The sequence below is a fragment of the Schistocerca cancellata genome, chromosome 5 (genome assembly GCF_023864275.1).
Source record: "Schistocerca cancellata isolate TAMUIC-IGC-003103 chromosome 5, iqSchCanc2.1, whole genome shotgun sequence".
Classification (NCBI taxonomy): domain Eukaryota; kingdom Metazoa; phylum Arthropoda; class Insecta; order Orthoptera; family Acrididae; genus Schistocerca; species Schistocerca cancellata.
Window position 1 is genome coordinate 152,667,634 of NC_064630.1, and position 22,123 is coordinate 152,689,756.

General features: G+C 46.0%; 1 protein-coding gene and 1 pseudogene across 1 annotated transcript in view; one reads left to right on the forward strand and one right to left on the reverse strand.

Annotated features, from left to right (window-relative positions):
* The window catches only part of LOC126188410 (protein amnionless), a 150,280-nt gene that overhangs the window by 124,093 nt on the left and 4,064 nt on the right, over positions 1-22,123 (forward strand). The window lies entirely within an intron of this gene.
* On the reverse strand, positions 7,586-7,703 carry LOC126189272 (5S ribosomal RNA; annotated as a pseudogene).

The window sequence follows — 22,123 nt, forward strand, 5'->3', positions numbered from 1 at the left end:
AATTTTTACAAAGGCACAGACGGTGTTTAGAAAGGATAGATTGCATGCAACCGGTGGTGGAGTGTTCGTCGCTGTTAGTAGTAGTTTATCCTGTAGTGAAGTAGAAGTGGATAGTTCCTGTGAATTATTATGGGTGGAGGTTACACTCAACAACCGAGCTAGGTTAATAATTGGCTCCTTTTACCGACCCCCCGACTCAGCAGCATTAGTGGCAGAACATCTGAGAGAAAATTTGGAATACATTTCACATAAATTTTCTCAGCATGTTATGGTCTTAGGTGGAGATTTCAATTTACCAGATATAGACTGGAACACTCAGATGTTTAGGACGGGTGGTAGGGACAGAGCATCGAGTGACATTATACTGAGTGCACTATTCGAAAATTACCTCGAGCAATTAAACAGAGAACCGACTCGTGGAGATAACATCTTGGACCTACTGATAACAAACAGACCCGAACTTTTCGACTCTGTAAGTGCAGAACAGGGAATCAGTGATCATAAGGCCGTTGCAGCATCCCTGAATATGGAAGTTAATAGGAATATAAAAAAAGGGAGAAAGGTTTATCTGTTTAGCAAGAGTAATAGAAGGCAGATTTCAGACTACCTAACAGATCAAAACGAAAATTTCTGTTCCGACACTGACAATGTTGAGTGTTTATGGAAAAAGTTCAAGGCAATCGTAAAATGCGTTTTAGACAGGTACGTGCCGAGTAAAACTGTGAGGGACGGGAAAAACCCACCGTGGTACAACAACAAAGTTAGGAAACTACTGCGAAAGCAAAGAGAGCTTCACTCCAAGTTTAAACGCAGCCAAAACCTCTCAGACAAACAGAAGCTAAACGATGTCAAAGTTAGCGTAAGGAGGGCTATGCGTGAAGCGTTCAGTGAATTCGAAAGTAAAATACTAGGTACCGACTTGACAGAAAATCCTAGGAAGTTCTGGTCTTACGTTAAATCAGTAAGTGGCTCGAAACATCATGTCCAGACACTCCGGGATGATGATGGCATTGAAACAGAGGATGACAAGTGTAAAGCTGAAATACTAAACACCTTTTTCCAAAGCTGTTTCACAGAGGAAGACCGCACTGCAGTTCCTTCTCTAAATCCTCGCACCAACGAAAAAATGGCTGACATCGAAATAAGTGTCCAAGGAATAGAAAAGCAACTGGAATCACTCAACAGAGGAAAGTCCACTGGACCTGACGGGATACCAATTCGATTCTACACAGAGTACGCGAAAGAACTTGCCCCCCTTCTAACAGCCGTGTACCGCAAGTCTCTAGAGGAACGGAAGGTTCCAAATGATTGGAAAAGAGCACAGGTAGTCCCAGTCTTCAAGAAGGGTCGTCGAGCAGATGCGCAAAACTATAGACCTATATCTCTGACGTCGATCTGTTGTAGAATTTTAGAACATGTCTTTTGCTCGAGTATCATGTCGTTTTTGGAAACTCAGAATCTACTATGTAGGAATCAACATGGATTCCGGAAACAGCGATCGTGTGAAACCCAACTCGCTTTATTTGTTCATGAGACCCAGAAAATATTAGGTACAGGCTCCCAGGTAGATGCTATTTTTCTTGACTTCCGGAAGGCGTTCGATACAGTTCCGCACTGTCGCCTGATAAACAAAGTAAGAACCTACGGAATATCAGACCAGCTGTGTGGCTGGATTGAAGGGTTTTTAGCAAACAGAACACAGCATGTTGTTCTCAACGGAGAGACGTCTACAGACGTTAAAGTAACCTCTGGCGTGCCACAGGGGAGTGTTATGGGACCATTGCTTTTCACAATATATACACTCCTGGAAATGGAAAAAAGAACACATTGACACCGGTGTGTCAGACCCACCATACTTGCTCCGGACACTGCGAGAGGGCTGTACAAGCAATGATCACACGCACGGCACAGCGGACACACCAGGAACCGCGGTGTTGGCCGTCGAATGGCGCTAGCTGCGCAGCATTTGTGCACCGCCGCCGTCAGTGTCAGCCAGTTTGCCGTGGCATACGGAGCTCCATCGCAGTCTTTAACACTGGTAGCATGCCGCGACTGCGTGGACGTGAACCGTATGTGCAGTTGACGGACTTTGAGCGAGGGCGTATAGTGGGCATGCGGGAGGCCGGGTGGACGTACCGCCGAATTGCTCAACACGAGGGGCGTGAGGTCTCCACAGTACATCGATGTTGTCGCCAGTGGTCGGCGGAAGGTGCACGTGCCCGTCGACCTGGGACCGGACCGCAGCGACGCACGGATGCACGCAAGACCGTAGGATCCTACGCAGTGCCGTAGGGGACCGCACCGCCACTTCCCAGCAAATTAGGGACACTGTTGCTCCTGGGGTATCGGCGAGGACCATTCGCAACCGTCTCCATGAAGCTGGGCTACGGTCCCGCACACCGTTAGGCCGTCTTCCGCTCACGCCCCAACATCGTGCAGCCCGCCTCCAGTGGTGTCGCGACAGGCGTGAATGGAGGGACGAATGGAGACGTGTCGTCTTCAGCGATGAGAGTCGCTTCTGCCTTGGTGCCAATGATGGTCGTATGCGTGTTTGGCGCCGTGCAGGTGAGCGCCACAATCAGGACTGCATACGACCGAGGCACACAGGGCCAACACCCGGCATCATGGTGTGGGGAGCGATCTCCTACACTGTCCGTACACCACTGGTGATCGTCGAGGGGACACTGAATAGTGCACGGTACATCCAAACCGTCATCGAACCCATCGTTCTACCATTCCTAGACCGGCAAGGGAACTTGCTGTTCCAACAGGACAATGCACGTCCGCATGTATCCCGTGCCACCCAACGTGCTCTAGAAGGTGTAAGTCAACTACCCTGGCCAGCAAGATCTCCGGATCTGTCCCCCATTGAGCATGTTTGGGACTGGATGAAGCGTCGTCTCACGCGGTCTGCACGTCCAGCACGAACGCTGGTCCAACTGAGGCGCCAGGTGGAAATGGCATGGCAAGCCGTTCCACAGGACTACATCCAGCATCTCTACGATCGTCTCCATGGGAGAATAGCAGCCTGCATTGCTGCGAAAGGTGGATATACACTGTACTAGTGCCGACATTGTGCATGCTCTGTTGCCTGTGTCTATGTGCCTGTGGTTCTGTCAGTGTGATCATGTGATGTATCTGACCCCAGGAATGTGTCAATAAAGTTTCCCCTTCCTGGGACAATGAATTCACGGTGTTCTTATTTCAATTTCCAGGAGTGTATAAATGACCTAGTAGATAGTGTCGGAAGTTCCATGCGGCTTTTCGCGGATGATTCTGTAGTATACAGAGAAGTTGCAGCATTAGAAAATTGTAGCGAAATGCAGGAAGATCTGCAGCGGATAGGCACTTGGTGCAGGGAGTGGCAACTGACCCTTAATATAGACAAATGTAATGTATTGCGAATACATAGAAAGAAGGATGCTTTATTGTATGATTATAGGATAGCGGAACAAACACTGGTAGCAGTTACTTCTGTAAAATATCTGGGAGTATCCGTGCGGAACGATTTGAAGTGGAATGATCATATAAAATTAATTGTTGGTAAGGCGGGTACCAAGTTGACATTCATTGGGAGAGTCCTTAGAAAATGTAGTCCATCAACAAAGGAGGTGGCTTACAAAACACTCGTTCGACCTATACTTGAGTATTGCTCATCAGTGTGGGATCCGTACCAGATCGGGTTGACGGAGGAGATAGAGAAGATCCAAAGAAGAGCGGCGCGTTTCGTCACAGGGTTATTTGGTAACCGTGATAGCGTTACGGAGATGTTTAACAAACTCAAGTGGCAGACTCTGCAAGAGGGCGCTCTGCATCGCGGTGTAGCTTGCTCGCCAGGTTTCGAGAGGGTGCGTTTCTGGATGAGGTATCGAATATATTGCTTCCCCCTACTTATACCTCCCGAGGAGATCACGAATGTAAAATTAGAGAGATTAGAGCGCGCACAGAGGCTTTCAGACAGTCGTTCTTCCCGCGCACCATACGCGACTGGAACAGGAAAGGGAGATAATGACAGTGGCACGCAAAGTGCCCTCCGCCACACACCGTTGGGTGGCTTGCGGAGTATAAATGTAGAATGTAGAATGTAGAGTCCCAGTGTCGGCTCCTCGGCACACCATCTGTGCGGTAGGCTGCGTATGCGTTGGCTGCCCACCGGTGATTGTATGTACTTTCTCTATCACCACTGCCACTCGGCCACTGCGATGCCTTCGGCTTGCTACGTTGTTTCAGACGAGTCGGGTCAATGCCCCAACTCAGTCAGACCCAGCTCCATTCCTCGACTCGTCAGCCCGTCGTAGCACGGCCACCAGTGGAGGCTTTCCTTGACGTCTCCATATGGCCCCTCTGCTGCCCACATCTCCAGGCACAGCCCGCTTCATGAACCCCGGTTACCGCCTCCCAGCACAGGCACTCCAGGCGTTGATTGTTGGCTGCCCGACCACTCCCTGTGGCCACGGCTCTGACTTCCGGATGATGTTTTCTCGTTGTGTCCAGAGTACTTCCTTCTCCCGCCGTCCGACGTCACCCCGGAATGGCAGTAGCTGCTGCTCAAAACGCTGCCGACCCCACCCTTCGGCCAAAGACGTGTGCCAGATCAGCGCCATAACTAGTACATCGAAAATAAAGCAGCCAAGTTTGCAATGAAGACGTAGCACCAGTGGTTGATTTTGTGTGCGCAGAACAGCTAAGAAAACGATTTAGGACAGCTAAAGAAATAAACACGAGAATAAAACTAGTTAGTATTGTTTTTCGTAAACTAAATACGATTTTGAAATGTGAGCTTCCCGTATGCCTCAAAAGGGACGTTTACAATGAGCGTGGTTTGCAGACTATTTGGTCGAGGAGCAGAAGGGACCATGACCACAAGGCATCAAAGGTAAAAGACCTAACAGAAGATGGGCAGATACCTTGGAAAACATTTAGGAGGTAAATGGTTGCTTAGAGCTCATCCTTATGCGTGGAAGAGTCTAGAGGAACTTATATCCAGTAGGTGATGTAAAATTAACTTTTTTTAAATTGAATCGTTTGGCCAGGCCCCCCCGTCGGCAGACCGTTCGCCGGGTGCCGGTCTTTCAATTTGACGCCACGTCGACGACCGGCAATCAAAAATGGCTCTGAGCACTATGGGACTTAACTTCTGAGGTCATCAGTTCCCTAGAACTCAGAACTACTTAAACCTAACTAACCTAAGGACATCACACACAACCATGTCCGAGGCAGGATTCGAACCTGCGACCGTAGCGGTCGTGCGATTCCAGACTGTAGCGCCTAGAGCCGCTCGGCCACTCCGGCCGGCGACCTGCAATCGATGAGGATGATAGGATGATGATGAGGACAACACAACACCCAGCCCTGGACCGAGAAAATTCCCCGACCCAGCCGGGAATCGAACCCGGGCCCTGAGGACTGACAATCCGTCACACTGACCATTAAGCCAGCGGGGGCGTACTAAAATGAATGATGAGCAAACGACTATACCCGTTGACCACAATGCTACTGTATCTAGGAGCGAGGTTGCTTAAGTCTGCTCATGTGTTTACCAGTGCACTTGAAGCCCATCAGCCGACCGCGGTTGCCGAGCGGTTCTAGGCGCTTCAGTCCGGAACCACGCGACTGCTACGGTCGCAGGTTCGAATCCTGCCTCGGGCATGGATGTGTGTGATGTCCTTAGGTTAGAGAGATTTAAGTAGTTCTAAGTCTAGGGGACTGATGACCTCAGATGTTAAGTCCCATACTGCTTAGAGCCATTTGAACCATTTTGAAGTCCATCAGATTGACGTCTACTATACTAACAATCAGAATACTTTCTCGTGAAGCTATTCGGGTTTCCAAAGTGTATACGACAGTCCAAAAAACGGGTACGGTTTTTATTTACTGTAACGTCACCGCGTGTCTCCGATAACGTCCATGGAACGCCAAGTGCATTGGCACCACGGATCAGTAGTACAAGCGAAGGAGATCGCAGGTACAAACACAAGTCATTGTAGATGAAAAAAATATGAACTAACGAAACGGAATACACAAACAGCAGAAATAAAAGATGAGAAAAATCAGATTTCAAACTGACAGTACAGCACTGAATTTTGGTGCATGGATAGCCCTTTCATCCTCTTTCAGCAGATGGTTGATTGTATAAGGTTTGTGCAGCCTGCGGTAGACAAGGTGGGGTGCGCTTTGAGGCCCCCGACAACTGACGGGTGACTCTCCAGTGATGTTTGTCCGCTGCTCCAGGTTTTCCTTGGAACATGTCACTCAAACTCTCCGTACGTTCAGTGTCATCCACGTCCCATAGGGTATATCGTGGCCAGCACGAAGTTCCCATTGATATCTTCAGACCAACATGCAGTAGTTATATTTCACCACAGCTCTATGCAACGAAATCTGTGATGTAAAGGACTAGCCTCCGCAATCTGCAGCATTTCTTTTTCAGAACCTAGGTGGATGCTTAGAGTAAGTTTTTCTTCTTTTTCATATCAATCTCTCACATTGTTCTTCTGGGGGTATTATTCTCATTGAGGTATATACAATTTTGGCTGCAGTTGCCGCAGACGGCCTTTTAGTGTGTTAGTGCATGAATTCGTAGCGCTGTTGTTTTCCATGTTGTTATTCCAGTTGCTATGGGTTTATTTATTTACTGTCATTTCTTATTCGTAGTGCACTGTTACTATTTGAGTTCACATGCTGTCACTTGGAGATTGTAAGTGGAGCTGTGGATGCTAGAAAATGGAGTTCCAAGTGGAGAAATCGGAGCATTTCCGACATATTCTTCTGTTTGAGTTCAGTGGAGGGGTAACAGGAGCGGAAGCAGCCAGGAACAATTGCACAGTGTACGAGGATAATGTCTTTGGACAGAGCACGCCAAGAAAATGGTTTTCTCGTTTTGAGGAGGATCGTTTTGACATTAGTGACCCTACAAGTTAAGGAAGACCTTCTGGGCTTGATGAAGATCGTTTAAACGCATTAATCCACAATGATCCACGTCAGTGTACTCGAGAACTGGCAAATGTGATGAACTGTGACCATTGCACCATCGTGCGACATTTGCTTACAATGCTGAAGATTCAAAATTGGGGTGTATGGGTATCGCAAGCTCTGAGCCAAAATAACAAAATCAACGGGTACATCTCTGCTTGATCGTCATCAATTGGCTCGTGAAAAACAACGACCATCCCTATCCTGTATAGTTACTGGTGACGAGAAATGGTGTCTTTATGCTAATGTAAGGAAAAGACAGGAATGGTTGAGCCTAAACAAAGTAGCAACTCGCTGTACAAAGACCTATGTACATGCACAAAAAAAATGTTATGCTTGTGGTGGAAAGACGATAGTGTGGTGTAATACGAATTGCTTCCCCGAGGTGTAACCATCATGGAAAAAAAGAAAGCACTCCGTCTTCAGGCCACAAATGGCCCATCGGGACCATCCGACCGCCGTGTCGTCCTCAGCTGAGGATGCGGATAGGAGGGGCGCGTGGTCTGCACGCCGCTCTCTTGGTCGTTATGATGGTTTTCTTTGACCGGAGCCGCTACTATTCGGTCGAGTTGCTCCTCAATTGGCATCACGAGGCTGAGTGCACCCCGAAAAATGGCAACAGCGCTTGGCGGCCCGGACGGTCACCCATCCAAGTGCTGGCGACGCCCGACGGCGCTTAACTTCGGTGATCTGACGGGAACCGGTGTGTCCACGGCGGCAAGGCCGTTGCCTGTAACCCTCATAGCTGACATTTATTGTCAACAACTGTGACGTCTTGCAGACGCAATCCAAGAACAACTCCACGATAACGGACACCCGCATTCTGCCATACTTGCAAGAAAACATTATACAGGAGTTGGGTTGGGAAGTCATCCCTCACCTATCTTATTCACCTGATCTTCTGCCCTCAAATTTTCCCCTTTTCCGCTCTCTATAAAACAGACTTCAGGAAACCTCCTTTCCGGATGAAAATACGCTCCGAATATGGCTGGACGAGTTCTTCGCCTCTATATCACGTGATTTCACAGTCACGGAATCTAAAAGTTACCACAGCATTGGCAGACTGTTGAAATAGTGAAGGAGAATATATTATTGATGACTAAAGTTTCTATTATGTGTACGAGTATATGTTGTGTTTATTAAACTAATGGAATAACGCTACGAACTTATGCACCAACCCAATACAATTCGCTCTATCTTATTCAGAACAGTGTAAATCTTTTTTATGAGCGAAATTCCTCCCAAACGTACAGAGTATTCCTCCGCTGCGGAACAGAGGCTAACTTGCGGAGTGCAACAAGGTGCGCAACTCAGGTGATACTAACTGCATTGCGGAAGATGTTATTTCGGGATTACACGATAATTTTCTTGTGCTTCGGAGCTGAGGCTGCGATCATGCTTCACTCTCACGTACTTTGATGCGTCACAGTCAAGCAGCAGTTGATCTCCTCAAATTATCTTCATCTTCTATTAGCTTCTGTTTCTCAATTGATATGTGTAGATTTGTGTTATACTGGGGTTGGGCTTCGGGCGATTCACATCATGATACTTTTACTCATCTTCAAGTACTGTTGACAACTGTATTTACATTTCCTCAAAATTGGTAGCTCAGGCAGCAACTGCTGCAGCATCTGCGAAGATGAGAAGGTCTCGTGCTGACTCCCACTGGATGGCCATTCATGTAGACGTTACACAATAGTGAGGATGGAAAATCGCCTCGAGGAAGGGCGTTTTTCTGATTCCTTTAGAAACTCCCTTTGTTGCTCAAAGTGGCTTAGACTCTCTTATTTTCCAGCAACTATTGGACGAATGTGTTAAACGGCAATTTCGTGTGGTTGCATATAACTTCCCAACCAATTTTCTATGGCTGCCAGTAACGCCGTCTTTCGGTCAAGCCTATGATCTGGGCTCTTTCCGATCCATCCTCAATATTTATGTATCCTACTCGGACGTAACTGCTCTGGGGTGCAGAACTAAATGACAAATGTACGAGGGTGAGTCAAATGAAAACCTTAAATATTTTTTAAATGTTATTTATATGCAGAATTGGTACAAATCCCTATCACTTTTCAACATAATCTCCCCCCCCCCCCCCCCGCCCCGCCCAATGCAAGTCCTCCAGCGCTTACAAAGTGCATAAATTCCTTTAGAAAAAAAACTTTTTGTAGTCCGTACAACCACTCATGCAGCGCGTAGCGTACCTTTTCATCAGAACGGAACTTCTTTCCTCCCATGGCGTCTTTGAGTGGTCCAAACATATGGAAATCACTTGGGGCAAGGTCTGGTGAGTATGTGGATGAGGAAGACACTTAAAATACCGGTCTGTGGTCGTTGCAACCGTTGTACGGGCAGTATGGGGCCTTGCATTGTCATGTTGTGAAAGAACACCTGCCGGCAGCAATCCACGTCATTTGCAGGCCGCAGATGATTTTTTAGGAGATCTGTGTATGATGCACTGGTGACAGTGATCCCTCTAGGCATGTAATGCTCCAAAATGACGCCTTTTTCGTCGCAACAGAGAGTCAGCATAACCTTCCCTGCTGATGGTTCTGTTTGAAACTTTTTGGTTTTGGTGATGAGGAATGGCGCCATTCCTCGCTCGCTCTCTTCGTTTCCGATTGGTGGAAGTGAACCCAGGTTTTGTCCCCAGTAACGATTCTTGCAAGAAAGCAATCACCTTTTCATTCAAAGCGCCGAAGAAGTTCTTCACAAGCATCAGCACGTCGTTCTCTCATTTCATGAGTCAGCTGCAGTGGCACCCATCTTGTAGACACTTTGAAAATTGGAGCACATCATACACAATGTGGTGTGCTGACCCATGGCTAATCTGTAAACATGCTGCAATGTCGTTCAGTGTCACTCGGCGGTTTCACTATGGCTTCAACTGCCGAAATGTTCTGTGGAATCACAACTCGTTGTGCCTGACCTGGACGAGGTCACACTATTTGCGAACTTCCTACTCCAGACTTCGTAGACTTGCTGCTGTGACAAACATGCATCACCGTACTGAACCGTCATTCGTCGATGAATTTCAATAGATTTCATATCTTCACTACGCAAAAACCGAATAACCGAACGCTGTTCTTCCCTGGTGCGAGTCGCAAGTGAGGAGGCCATCTTTATACTGATACTGCGACGGAATGTGTGCATCTGCACTATGCTGCCACCTACAGGCCATTCTGCACGCTGTTTGTAGCACGCTTACCAACTTACAGGATAACGGCGCGAAATTTCGATTTGTTATTACAAATTTAAGGTTTTCATTTGACTCACCCTCGTAATTTTTGCATGTAGTATCCCTGTCAAGTAACTTACTCGTGGATTGATGAAACTTGGACCGTACATAGACAGAACTGCTGGAGTGTAATTCAGAAGGGCATCGAAAGAAATACACAGTGAGACGAACGGAAATAAACTTCCATTCAAAGGCAATAATTGCTCTGAAGTCAGCCAAGTTTTGAGATGGTCCCCTGGACATTACAAATGGTGGGACGTGGTTCTTAGTAGGATGTGTAAACACCACAGACAGCAATGGATGCTCTGCAATGCGGCCCGACGTTGTGGTCAAAGTTGGTAAGGAGATGTGGTAGGGTGCCCACTCCTCCACCAGTGCGGTTGGCAACTGCTGGATGGTCAATGATGCATGTGGACGTGCTCCAGTACGTCTCCCCAACGCATCCCACACTTGTTCAATCCGATTTAAGTCGGAGGAGCGGGCAGGCCAGTCAGATCGCGAAATATCCTCTTGTTTCGAGAGCCAATCTACCAGCGCTGTTCGAGGCTGTCGCACATTGTCTTTCATAAAAATGAAGTCAAGGCTGAATTGGACCCTGAAAAGACGCACATGGAAAGGAGTACAGTCTTCTAATAACGTTGACCGGTGAAAGTACCGTGTTAAATGATTTGGAGGTCAGTGCGCCCACGCAACATTATGCCTCCACACACCGTAAAATCTGGACCACCGAAATGACCATTTTCGACAGTGCTGGACGTACCCGCATATGACGAGAGGTGGGAACACCGAATGCATCAAGGACCACGTGATGCGAGCACATAGCAGAGGTTGTAATGTGCGCGTGGGGCACACAATACTCGTTAAAGCCTGTGCTATGGTAAGTGAGCGGGTTTCACCTTATGAGAAAGGATTTTCGTATAAATCTCGACCGCGTGAACCTGAATGGTGGCAAATCAGACCTACACCCACTCTGTAATAACAATGATCCGTCAAGCAAGTTCGAAATGCAATTACACGTCGGGATGGACCAAAAGCAACACTGAAGATGCTACCAATTTGATAATAATACGGTCGCCAGCCCAATTAGGCATTAACTGAGATTCTTCCCTGTACAAGTTGGTATAAATTCATGCAAAACAACAAGTTGTAATACTGCATAATATAGTAGAATTTTAGAACCAAAAAATCTATTGAACGTTCTGTACTGATATGGAAAAACCATGAATACATAACACTACACTATAATGTATACTACAAAACTTTATACTGTCTATTAATCTGATTAAAATCGGGCATAGGTTACCCTAGCAATAGCACTTTCGTGACACACACAAAATGTCAATTTTGATAAAGATAAAATACTGATAAATTTTGACTTTTATATTGACTTTAACTTTTGCTGGTCAAACCAATTTAGAACACTTCAGAATTCAAATGAATAAAGGGGGGGGGGACCCTGAAACTGTTATGATCGATGTATTAAAAAAATGATTACTGAATTTATTATGCGTTCAAGATTTCCAGTATTTTAAGTTACTACTCTTTTCACCTTATTTACTGCTCATTTAAATACCTTTATATCTGTGTCGAAATAATAAACTTCATTACTATATCAATATTAAAGTTATCTTTCAACTTCGTTAGACCTTCGTTATTCATTTACTAGTTCATTAACAAACCATTTCTTTAAACACCATTCTAACATAGCTAGTTCTGCAAATAATTATTATCAACCCAAATTTTAATTTTGATTTTGGGAAACTCGGATTGCACAACATTTGGAAAGGACCCTGTCTAGGTTAGTTGAGGGGATAATTAAATGATGGGAAAGTTCTGGTAAAATTTAGGTTATTATTGCACAGTTCACTCTCTGATCCATACGAATACGGTACTAAAAGTTTAAACCTGCTAGTATCGATGCGGCGGTTGGCGGGCGGCGAGATGGCGAGGAACAGAGCACACATACAACCACAGCTATGGCTCTTGACGTATCGGCACTTTAATTCTTCTTAGCGTCGCAATACTTTTCTATTTAGTGCCTATGGAATTTTTCCATGCTGTGTGGGCGTTGGAACAGCATACCCGAGGCTCAGTGAAACTACGTCTTCCAGGAGAGCCTCCTCGCTCCAGAAGGTGTTGCTCAGACCAATGCCAAACTCCAACTACTACTGAGCCCGTTGTGCCGTACAGTGCGCGCGTGGATTTTCCCGCGCTCGCCTGCCATCCACCTTTTACCGCTCCCTGACAGGCCGGGTACTCACCCGAGGTTTTGCATTCTACATATCCTAACACATTGCCTACGTATGGACCAGACGCAGAGTCACAATTTTAAACATCTTACAACAGTTTCAACATTTGTTACATTTCAATTCTATTACAATATTGCTTGACATTTGACATAAACATTAATATTCACATTGAAACTTATTTACAGTTTTTTTAACATAATGACATGAAACAAAAAGAAATGAAATCAGAACATCAATTACACAAGTTTATCGAAAAATCAGAAGAAAAAAAATTACTTATATGTACAATAGTACAGCGTCGTTGTTGTTATAAGGTGATCACACACTCTATCTATGTACGGTCCAGATTTCATCGAGATATGTTATTTGGCAGAAACTCATCATGTGAAAGTAACTTCCGTGCTTAATTTTGTACACTAGTGTAAAAACAAAATTTGTAGTCTCTTGGATTGGATTGTTTGGGGGAAGAGACCAAACATCGAGGTCATCGGTCTCATCGGATTAGAGAAGGATGGGGAAGGAAGTCGGCCGTACCCTTTCAAATAAACCATCCCAGCATTTGCCTGGAGCAATTTAGGGAAATCACGGAAAACCTAAATCAGGATGGCCAGACGCGGGATTGAACCGTCGTCCTCCCGACTGCGAGTCCAGTGTGCTACCACTGCGCGACCTCGCTCGGTTGTAGTCTCTTGCACGGTGTCACAGATACTAGTGGATGCAAAGGGCAATTGTGTTTGGTTGTTGACGTCAGACTTCACATGCTGATTAGAAGCAAAATCCAGAACACAGAGAAGGTTGTCGTAAAGCGTGATAAATCTACTCGGAGAATAGAGAAACGTAAATAGACAACGCTGAGTTCAGAGTAATCGCGTGGCGCGTAGAGAAAAATCTTCATAGAACAAACGAGAGAGCTGGTGCCAGGCGGCCAGCTCTGGTACTTATCAGCGGTATGACGTCAGCGGCTACGCCCACCTCACGTGCCGGCCTCACCCTGCACAGGATCATGCGCCAACTGCGTTGTCACACAGCCCGAAGGTCTCTGGCCGCGGCTGAGAGCGGAACGTAAATGACTGTCAGGCACAAAATATATGTCGTGTCAGGATAAATATGTGAACAGAGTATAACTTTCCTAGATGGAATTCACAGTGATCCTTTAAAGAGTCTGGTCAGTATCTTAAGAGGTCGTGTTAGTTATAATTCTATTCAAGACATTAGAGGGATACATTTGATTATCATTCTGTACATGACCTTGTAGAGGATCTAAAGACTACGGAAATAGAATAGTCGAGAGTGAAGATCGCGTTTTTTGCCACTGCTAACGATTTCACACCTATAATTCCTACGTAGTTCTCGAGTTTCCAAGGCGTCAGAGGTGCATTGAGAAAACCTGATGCAACTTTGAAATGTTGTTAAATCTTTCTGCGAGGATTAAGAACATCGCTCTTACTTTTTCTGATATTTTGTGGACTCACATTTCTATGTTACACGACAAGTGTCAAGAGTGCCTATCGTTTGCAGCGCACTCAGCAACTAGACCGGCGCCGGCCGTTGTGGCCGAGCGGTTCTAGGTGCTTCAGTCTGGAACCGCGTGACCGCTACGGTCGCAGGTTCGAATTCTGCCTCGGGGATGGATATGTGTGATATTCTTCGGTTAGTTACGTTTAAGCAGTTCTAAGTTCTATGGGACTGATGGTCACAGATGTTAAGTCCCATAGTGCTCAGAGCCATTTGAGCCATTTGAACCATTTGAACCAACTAGAACGTCTGGTAGTATTGGCGGCTAATGATACATCTCACGTCTCTGGAGCTACAATGTCGACAAAGCTACCCGCTAACGAAACTTGTTCAAGGATGCGCGGAGAATGATACATGCAGTGGGGACTATAAATGATATGTTCACACAGATATTCAATTTCTTTACAATCTAGAGGATTCTCAGGCCAGAGGAATCTGCACAGTAGTTTTCCCATTATTGGAAGACTCTTCTAGCAGTGAGGCAAAGCGCCCTTTTCCCCCAAAAAGCAGCAGTCGTTACAAGCGAAAGGGATCGCCTAGAACGGATTCATAACCAGATCGTCCAAAACAAAAATCTCGTACAACGAAGGTTTATCGCTCAAGAGAACGCGCCAGGAACATTTTTCGGAACATATCGCGACCGACCGTCTTGTGTCCTATAGACAATGGTTGCTGAGTATTCATCAACATTTCTCAGTAGACATTCGATGTCCATCCATCCGATACACTAACAAGTACACCCCGTATTCTTGTTCTATTTGTGAATCTATCGTTGCGAGAACGACTATTGCTAAGACTTCGTATGAGCTCAATTATCTCTGATTTTAGCGCCATGGTCGCTTTGCGTAATGTATGGAGGAGGAAACAAGATATTGCCTAAGTCGTCAGGGAATGTCTCCTCTCAGATTTTCAGTAGTAAATCTATCCGTAATGGATTAGGTCTCTCTTATAGCGTTTGTTACTTAAATTTCATGACCATTTCCGCGACATACCCGCGCTTACTAAACGAACCCATTACGAAACGCTCCACTCTCCATTGGATCTTGTCTCCATTATTATTACTACCTGGTAATGTTAACAAAGCAAATGACTCGTCTTTCCAGTCGCTCGGAGCGCTTCTGTACTCTATCAACCTACAATAAACTGGCGCTAGAAGGGGAACAAGTTCTTTCGCATAATTTTATTTAAAATACTACAGATAATCCATAAATTCAGTAGCCTTTCCCTTTTGAGCGGTTTTAGCTGATTTTCTGCTCTTTAGCTATTTGTTTCAGTACGTGTCATGTGACCCGACGGAAAGGAGGAATTTTAGCACTTTCTTCCTAAGAGAAACAGTGTCTGACGGCAGAATTCACCATGTCAGCCTTCTCTGCGTCGGCTTCCATTTTGGTGCTAGTATGGGCACTGATGCTTTTCCGTTGTTACACCGACGTTCACTTGAGTACAAAAAAATGGCTCTGAGCACTATGCGACTTAACTTCTGGGGTTATCAGTCGCCTAGAACTTAGAACTAATAAAACCTAACTAACCTAAGGACACCACACACATCCATGCCCGAGGCAGGAATCGAACCTGCGACCGCCGCGGTCGCTCGGCTCCAGGCTGCAGCGCCTAGAACCGCACGGCCACTGCGGCCGGCCGCTTGACTACAACTACCGATCTTCTTCAGAGTACCATCCAACAAGTTGGCTGAACTGTTTTTGCACTCCCTAGTTTGGTCCTACATATTTTACTAGGCCCGTAGCAAGTCGGTTCACTCAGTACTATCCCATGGTATGCCCGCCCCTGGTCAGCGCGACGGAATGTCATGCCTAATGGCCCGGGTTCGATTCCCGGCTGGGTCGGAGATTTTCTCCACTCAGGGACTGGGTGTTGTGTTGTCCTTATCATCATCATTTCATCCCTACTGACACGCAACTCGCCGAGGTGGCGTCATCTCGATTGACTTTCACCATGCGAACGGTCTACCTGACGGGAGGCCCTATCTGTAGTGGACTGACAAGACAGCCAGTCCACAGTGACGGGTAACCGAAAGGCACGCGTTTACACACGCAGGCTTGCTTTAGGTCTGAAACAGGATACGTAATGAATGCTATAAAGAAAAGTACGTAGCTGCTGGAATACTTAACTTTAATCCATCATTTGTATACAGCATTCTTGATGATACAAGTGAGACTCTCTCTGGAAATGGTTAATGGCGCCTTGCTAGGTCGTAGCCAGGGACTTAGCTGAAGGCTATTCTAACTATCTCTCAGCTAATGAGGGAAAGGCTTCGTCAGTGTAGTCGCTAGCAAAGTCGTCCGTACAACTGGGGCGAGTGCTAGTACGTCTCTCTAGACCTGCCGTGTGGTGGCGCTCGGTCTGCAATTACTGACAGTGGCGACACGCGGGTCCGACATGTACTAATGGACCGCGGCCGATTTAAAGCTACCACCTAGCAAGTGTGGTGTCTGGCGGTGACACCACACTATCCACATGGCATTTACATTTTGTCCCATGGTATAATCTTCTGAGGCAATGTAGTTAAGGTCAAGAAGAATTTGTTCTACAGATGAGTGGAGTAAGTTCATAACCCGAAGCCTCTTCGGGAACGTTGGGATCGTTACATTTACATGCCAATATATTGTCCCTCTAATTGTATTTGTGTAATATCATAAGAGTACATTTAAGATGAACTGTGAAATTCACAACCACAATACTATAAGTAAAAATAATTTGCATGTAGACTGAGCTGTGCGCGGCTCGTGTTCGTGCCGTTTATTGCTTGACGTCTTGTCTTTGCGGTACTGCCGTTTCGTTTCTTATTCGATTTACTGGCGTCACTAAGTTGCTGGCTTGCCTTCCCGTGAGTGGCAGCAGCAGCGCTTATCGATAAGGGCACTATCGTACTATCTTTGGAGCGACTGCTAGTACTTCCGAGTCGTCATGTGTCGGGAGTTCAGTCGGGACGGAGGAGCAGTGAGGTCCGGACAGCCATGATTCGCTCGACCGTTGCCGACACACGACTTGAGTGGGGACGCCCTTGGTTGGTCGTTCGGTCGGTCGTCTCAGCGGACGACGTGTATTTGGTCGCCGACCGCCTCTGCGTTCTCCGTGTGTGTCGACTTGTGATTCGCCCTTGTTGTTCCACAGTCGCTGGCAGTCGATCGGTTGGGACAGACCAGCGAGGAAGTCTCCGTGGACCAACTTACGCAGAGGATATTCGATGCTGCCAGTACCATAAAGGCAAATGTGCATGTGCGCGAACTAGTGTCACGAAACTGAGTTCGCCATAATGAAGCATGTATCAAATCGAATGATAGGCATTTTGTAGTATTAGTGTAAGAGGAAACAAAATAATGTGGGTTTCATTTTGGTTCCGGTACTGTTGTACAAAAGGAAAATAATCTGAATTTAATTTTCGTTATACACTCCTGGAAATGGAAAAAAGAACACATTGACACCGGTGTGTCAGACCCACCATACTTGCTCCGGACACTGCGAGAGGGCTGTACAAGCAATGATCACACGCACGGCACAGCGGACACACCAGGAACCGCGGTGTTGGCCGTCGAATGGCGCTAGCTGCGCAGCATTTGTGCACCACCGCCGTCAGTGTCAGCCAGTTTGCCGTGGCATACGGAGCTCCATCGCAGTCTTTAACACTGGTAGCATGCCGCGACAGCGTGGACGTGAACCGTATGTGCAGTTGACGGACTTTGAGCGAGGGCGTATAGTGGGCATGCGGGAGGCCGGGTGGACGTACCGCCGAATTGCTCAACACGTGGGGCGTGAGGTCTCCACAGTACATCGATGTTGTCGCCAGTGGTCGGCGGAAGGTGCACGTGCCCGTCGACCTGGAACCGGACCGCAGCGACGCACGGATGCACGCCAAGACCGTAGGATCCTACGCAGTGCCGTAGGGGACCGCACCGCCACTTCGCAGCAAATTAGGGACACTGTTGCTCCTGGGGTATCGGCGAGGACCATTCGCAACCGTCTCCATGAAGCTGGGCTACGGTCCCGCACACCGTTAGGCCGTCTTCCGCTCACGCCCCAACATCGTGCAGCCCGCCTCCAGTGGTGTCGCGACAGGCGTGAATGGAGGGACGAATGGAGACGTGTCGTCTTCAGCGATGAGAGTCGCTTCTGCCTTGGTGCCAATGATGGTCGTATGCGTGTTTGGCGCCGTGCAGGTGAGCGCCACAATCAGGACTGCATACGACCGAGGCACACAGGGCCAACACCCGGCATCATGGTGTGGGGAGCGATCTCCTACACTGGCCGTACACCACTGGTGATCGTCGAGGGGACACTGAATAGTGCACGGTACATCCAAACCGTCATCGAACCCATCGTTATACCATTCCTAGACCGGCAAGGGAACTTGCTGTTCCAACAGGACAATGCACGTCCGCATGTATCCAGTGCCACCCAACGTGCTCTAGAAGGTGTAAGTCAACTACCCTGGCCAGCAAGATCTCCGGATCTGTCCCCCATTGAGCATGTTTGGGACTGGATGAAGCGTCGTCTCACGCGGTCTGCACGTCCAGCACGAACGCTGGTCCAACTGAGGCGCCAGGTGGAAATGGCATGGCAAGCCGTTCCACAGGACTACATCCAGCATCTCTACGATCGTCTCCATGGGAGAATAGCAGCCTGCATTGCTGCGAAAGGTGGATATACACTGTACTAGTGCCGACATTGTGCATGCTCTGTTGCCTGTGTCTATGTGCCAGTGGTTCTGTCAGTGTGATCATGTGATGTATCTGACCCCAGGAATGTGTCAATAAAGTTTCCCCTTCCTGGGACAATGAATTCACGGTGTTCTTATTTCAATTTCCAGGAGTGTAGTATTGTTGTCAAATGAGGAAACAGTTGATTTTAATTAATGCACAACGAATTACGTGCTAATTGTTTGATTTTGTACTATGGGAAAAACATTTTATTTGATGTTGGCTTTTCATTGCTAACACGACCTTCTTTATGATAATGTTGTAAAAGAGAAAGCATCTGATTGTACGTAATTCATTGCTTACGTAAAACGAATTACGCGTTGTTGACAACCCAATGACTATTGATATTGCTTGTTTAGGTAGTACCTGACCACCGCACCGCGTCATTATAAACGTCCAAAGTTTACATTGCTCTGATTCGTCCGTTATCTCTCTCTGAGCGCCGCGTCGATGTCGGTAATACACAAAGAAGTTCGTGTACGACCAGTTGACAACGTGAATAGAAATGCGTCTATTATCAATCCTACAAATATCTGCTTTTCTTAATACAAAAATAAAGAACACGATACAACGGTATTTCATTAGACTTTTTTGTCAAGCACACCGAGATGTATCTTCTGTTTAATTTTGGAAGCTGTACCGTTTACAGCCTGTATAACTTATGACCGCTACGTCAGACAAGTCGCCCGGTCGTAGGCACTTAGCGCTTCCAGTGCGAAGTAATTTAGGAGTATAATCTGATCTGTTTCACACTACTGGAGGTTGTAATTCATAACGGGATTTACGGAACACGATGTGTAAATTAATTAATTAATTAATGTTGTAATTCATGCACTGTCGTAGACTAAGCTCATCTTCGACGCTAATGACATGCTGAGATCCGTTGTTTCCTCAACTGTTGTTGAGAGCGAGGTCATTTAGTCCAGTCGTGAAATACGATTACGGTATACGTTGACGACAAACGTTTATAAGAATGGCAAATGAGCAGTTTCAGGTATAGTCTCCATTCGGCCCTTGGTCCGAATACCCGTTGATCACGCGTTTTTGCAACTCGAATGAATCGCCCTCTGTATCCACGACACGGAATGAGTGTAGGCACTCTTACCTGCGTCAACAGCATTCATCGCGAGGTGCATATCATCAACTACACTATACAGACGTGGCGTCTAGTTGGACGTTACACTCCAGTGCTTTCAGACATAGTGCAATGACGACATGCATACAATAAAAATCAAACAATAACGAGGAATTTCGATATGGACTGCCAGTGAAGCAGATTCTTGCAATATGCAGGTTCGACTGTTTCACTCGGTCACGGCGGAAAAGCTCTTTGCTGGGAGGGGCCACCTGTTCTCAACCTTGAATACTAAATTCAGATGGTTCAAATGGCTCTAAGCTCTATCGGATTTAACATCTGAGGTCATCAGAACCCTAGACTTAGAAATACTTAAACCGTACTAACCTAAGGACATCACACACACCCATGCCCGAGGCAGGATTCGATCCTGCGACCGTAGCAGCAGCGCAGTTCCGGACTGAAGCTCATAGAACCGGTCGGCCACAGCGGCCGGCCCTGGGAAAGGACCAAGTTACATCGCGCGTATAGTATACTCACGCCTCCGCCAGACGACTACGCCTTTTTTAGTGTCTCCTCCAACGCGAGAGGGTAAAAATAGCTCGTTTGGATGTAATCTTCTCCTTTACAACCGTCTCTCTAACGTAAAACATTCCGATTCCTTACCTTTAACCCTCCGAGTCCCAATAACATGAAGAAAAATTTCATTTTAAAATGTTTCACAAAATTTATCTTCATCATCATAGTAAGAAACGAATATTTTAAGGAACTGACAAGAATTAAAAATTGAGTTGTTTTAAGGAGTCAGTTTCACTTTGAAACCACTGGGACATACAGTTTTCAACTACTCATCATTTCATCAGATATATTTGAAAACGATTTCTCTTTTTTCCTAGACACAGTCCAACATCTCGAAACTTCCATGAACTCATAATGGCTAAAACAAATAATAATCGTAAATAACAAGCAAAAATGAGCCTAAAGTTTAATAAATTTATATTTTTAATTTTTCTAAATCAGTCATAAAAGCACAAGTATAAACACAAAATTCGTTATAATACCTTGAGATATAGTTTCTTTCACTGTCGATGATCCACTAAATATGATCACTATAAAAAAAGACATCTCAATATCTCCTACAACCACGTAGCACAATCTCTTCGACGACTGTTGTTTTGAACGCTTTAAGTGACTGCTACAACACACTACATTCATAGAAGTACTTCAGGGTACCACTAGATGTCTCTGCCTTGAAATAGCATCGGTAGTTTCATGTGAAAGGCACTGGTACTTTTTAAAAAAATTAATGAAAAGGTGGTTTCAGACAGAGACCACTGCTACTCAAAGGATTAATCCTTATTTTAAATTTAGCTTCGTCAATGCCCATACTAATCAGCCGTATCAGTTACTAAGGTATTCATGATCCTTCCTATTTCAGACTGAGCTGAGTTTCATTCAATGATGTTCTACAGGACAGTACTCTCGGCTAACTCCTGAACTAGGCAAAAAGCATTCGTTGCACAAAATGTAGTAGAGTTATGTGTGAGGTTCACACATGTACATTTTGCAGGCGCCCCTAAAAGCGACTATGAATATTAATCACAGCTTCGAAGTACATTTATGCATTGATGAAATATTTAGTCAATAGTCTATTGCAGTTTTAGAGTAACACAAATATTTATAAACACAAAACCACAAAAGGTAAAATGCTCTGCATTTACCTCTACCGAATTTAACGTTTCCACAGAACGGAATGAAGTACACACCCATGACAGTCGTTCGTAATATGCATGTTGTTGTTGTTGTGGTCTTCAGTCCTGAGACTGGTTTGATGCAATTCTCCCTGCTACTCTATCCTGTCTAAGCGTCTTCATCTCCCAGTACCTACTGCAACCTACATCCTTCTGAATCTGCTTAGTGTATTCATCTCTTGGTCTCCCTCTACGATTTTTACCCTCCACGCTGCCCTCCAATACTAAATTGGCGATCCCTTGATGCCTCAGAACATGTCCAACCAACCGATCCCATCTTCTAGTCAAATTGTGCCACAAACTGCTCTTCTCCCCAATTATATTCAGTACCTCCTCATTAGTTATGTGATCTACCCATCTAATCTTCAGCATTCTTCTGTAGCACCACATTTCGAATGCTTCTATTCTCTTCTTGTCCAAACTATTTATCGTCCATATTTCATCTACATCTACATCTACATCTACATCTACATCTACATCTACATCTACGTCTACATCTACCTGACTACTCTGCAATTCACATTTAAGTGCTTGGCAGAGGGTTCATCGAACCACAATCATACTATCTCTCTACCATTCCACTCCCGAACGGCGCGCGGGAAAAACGAACA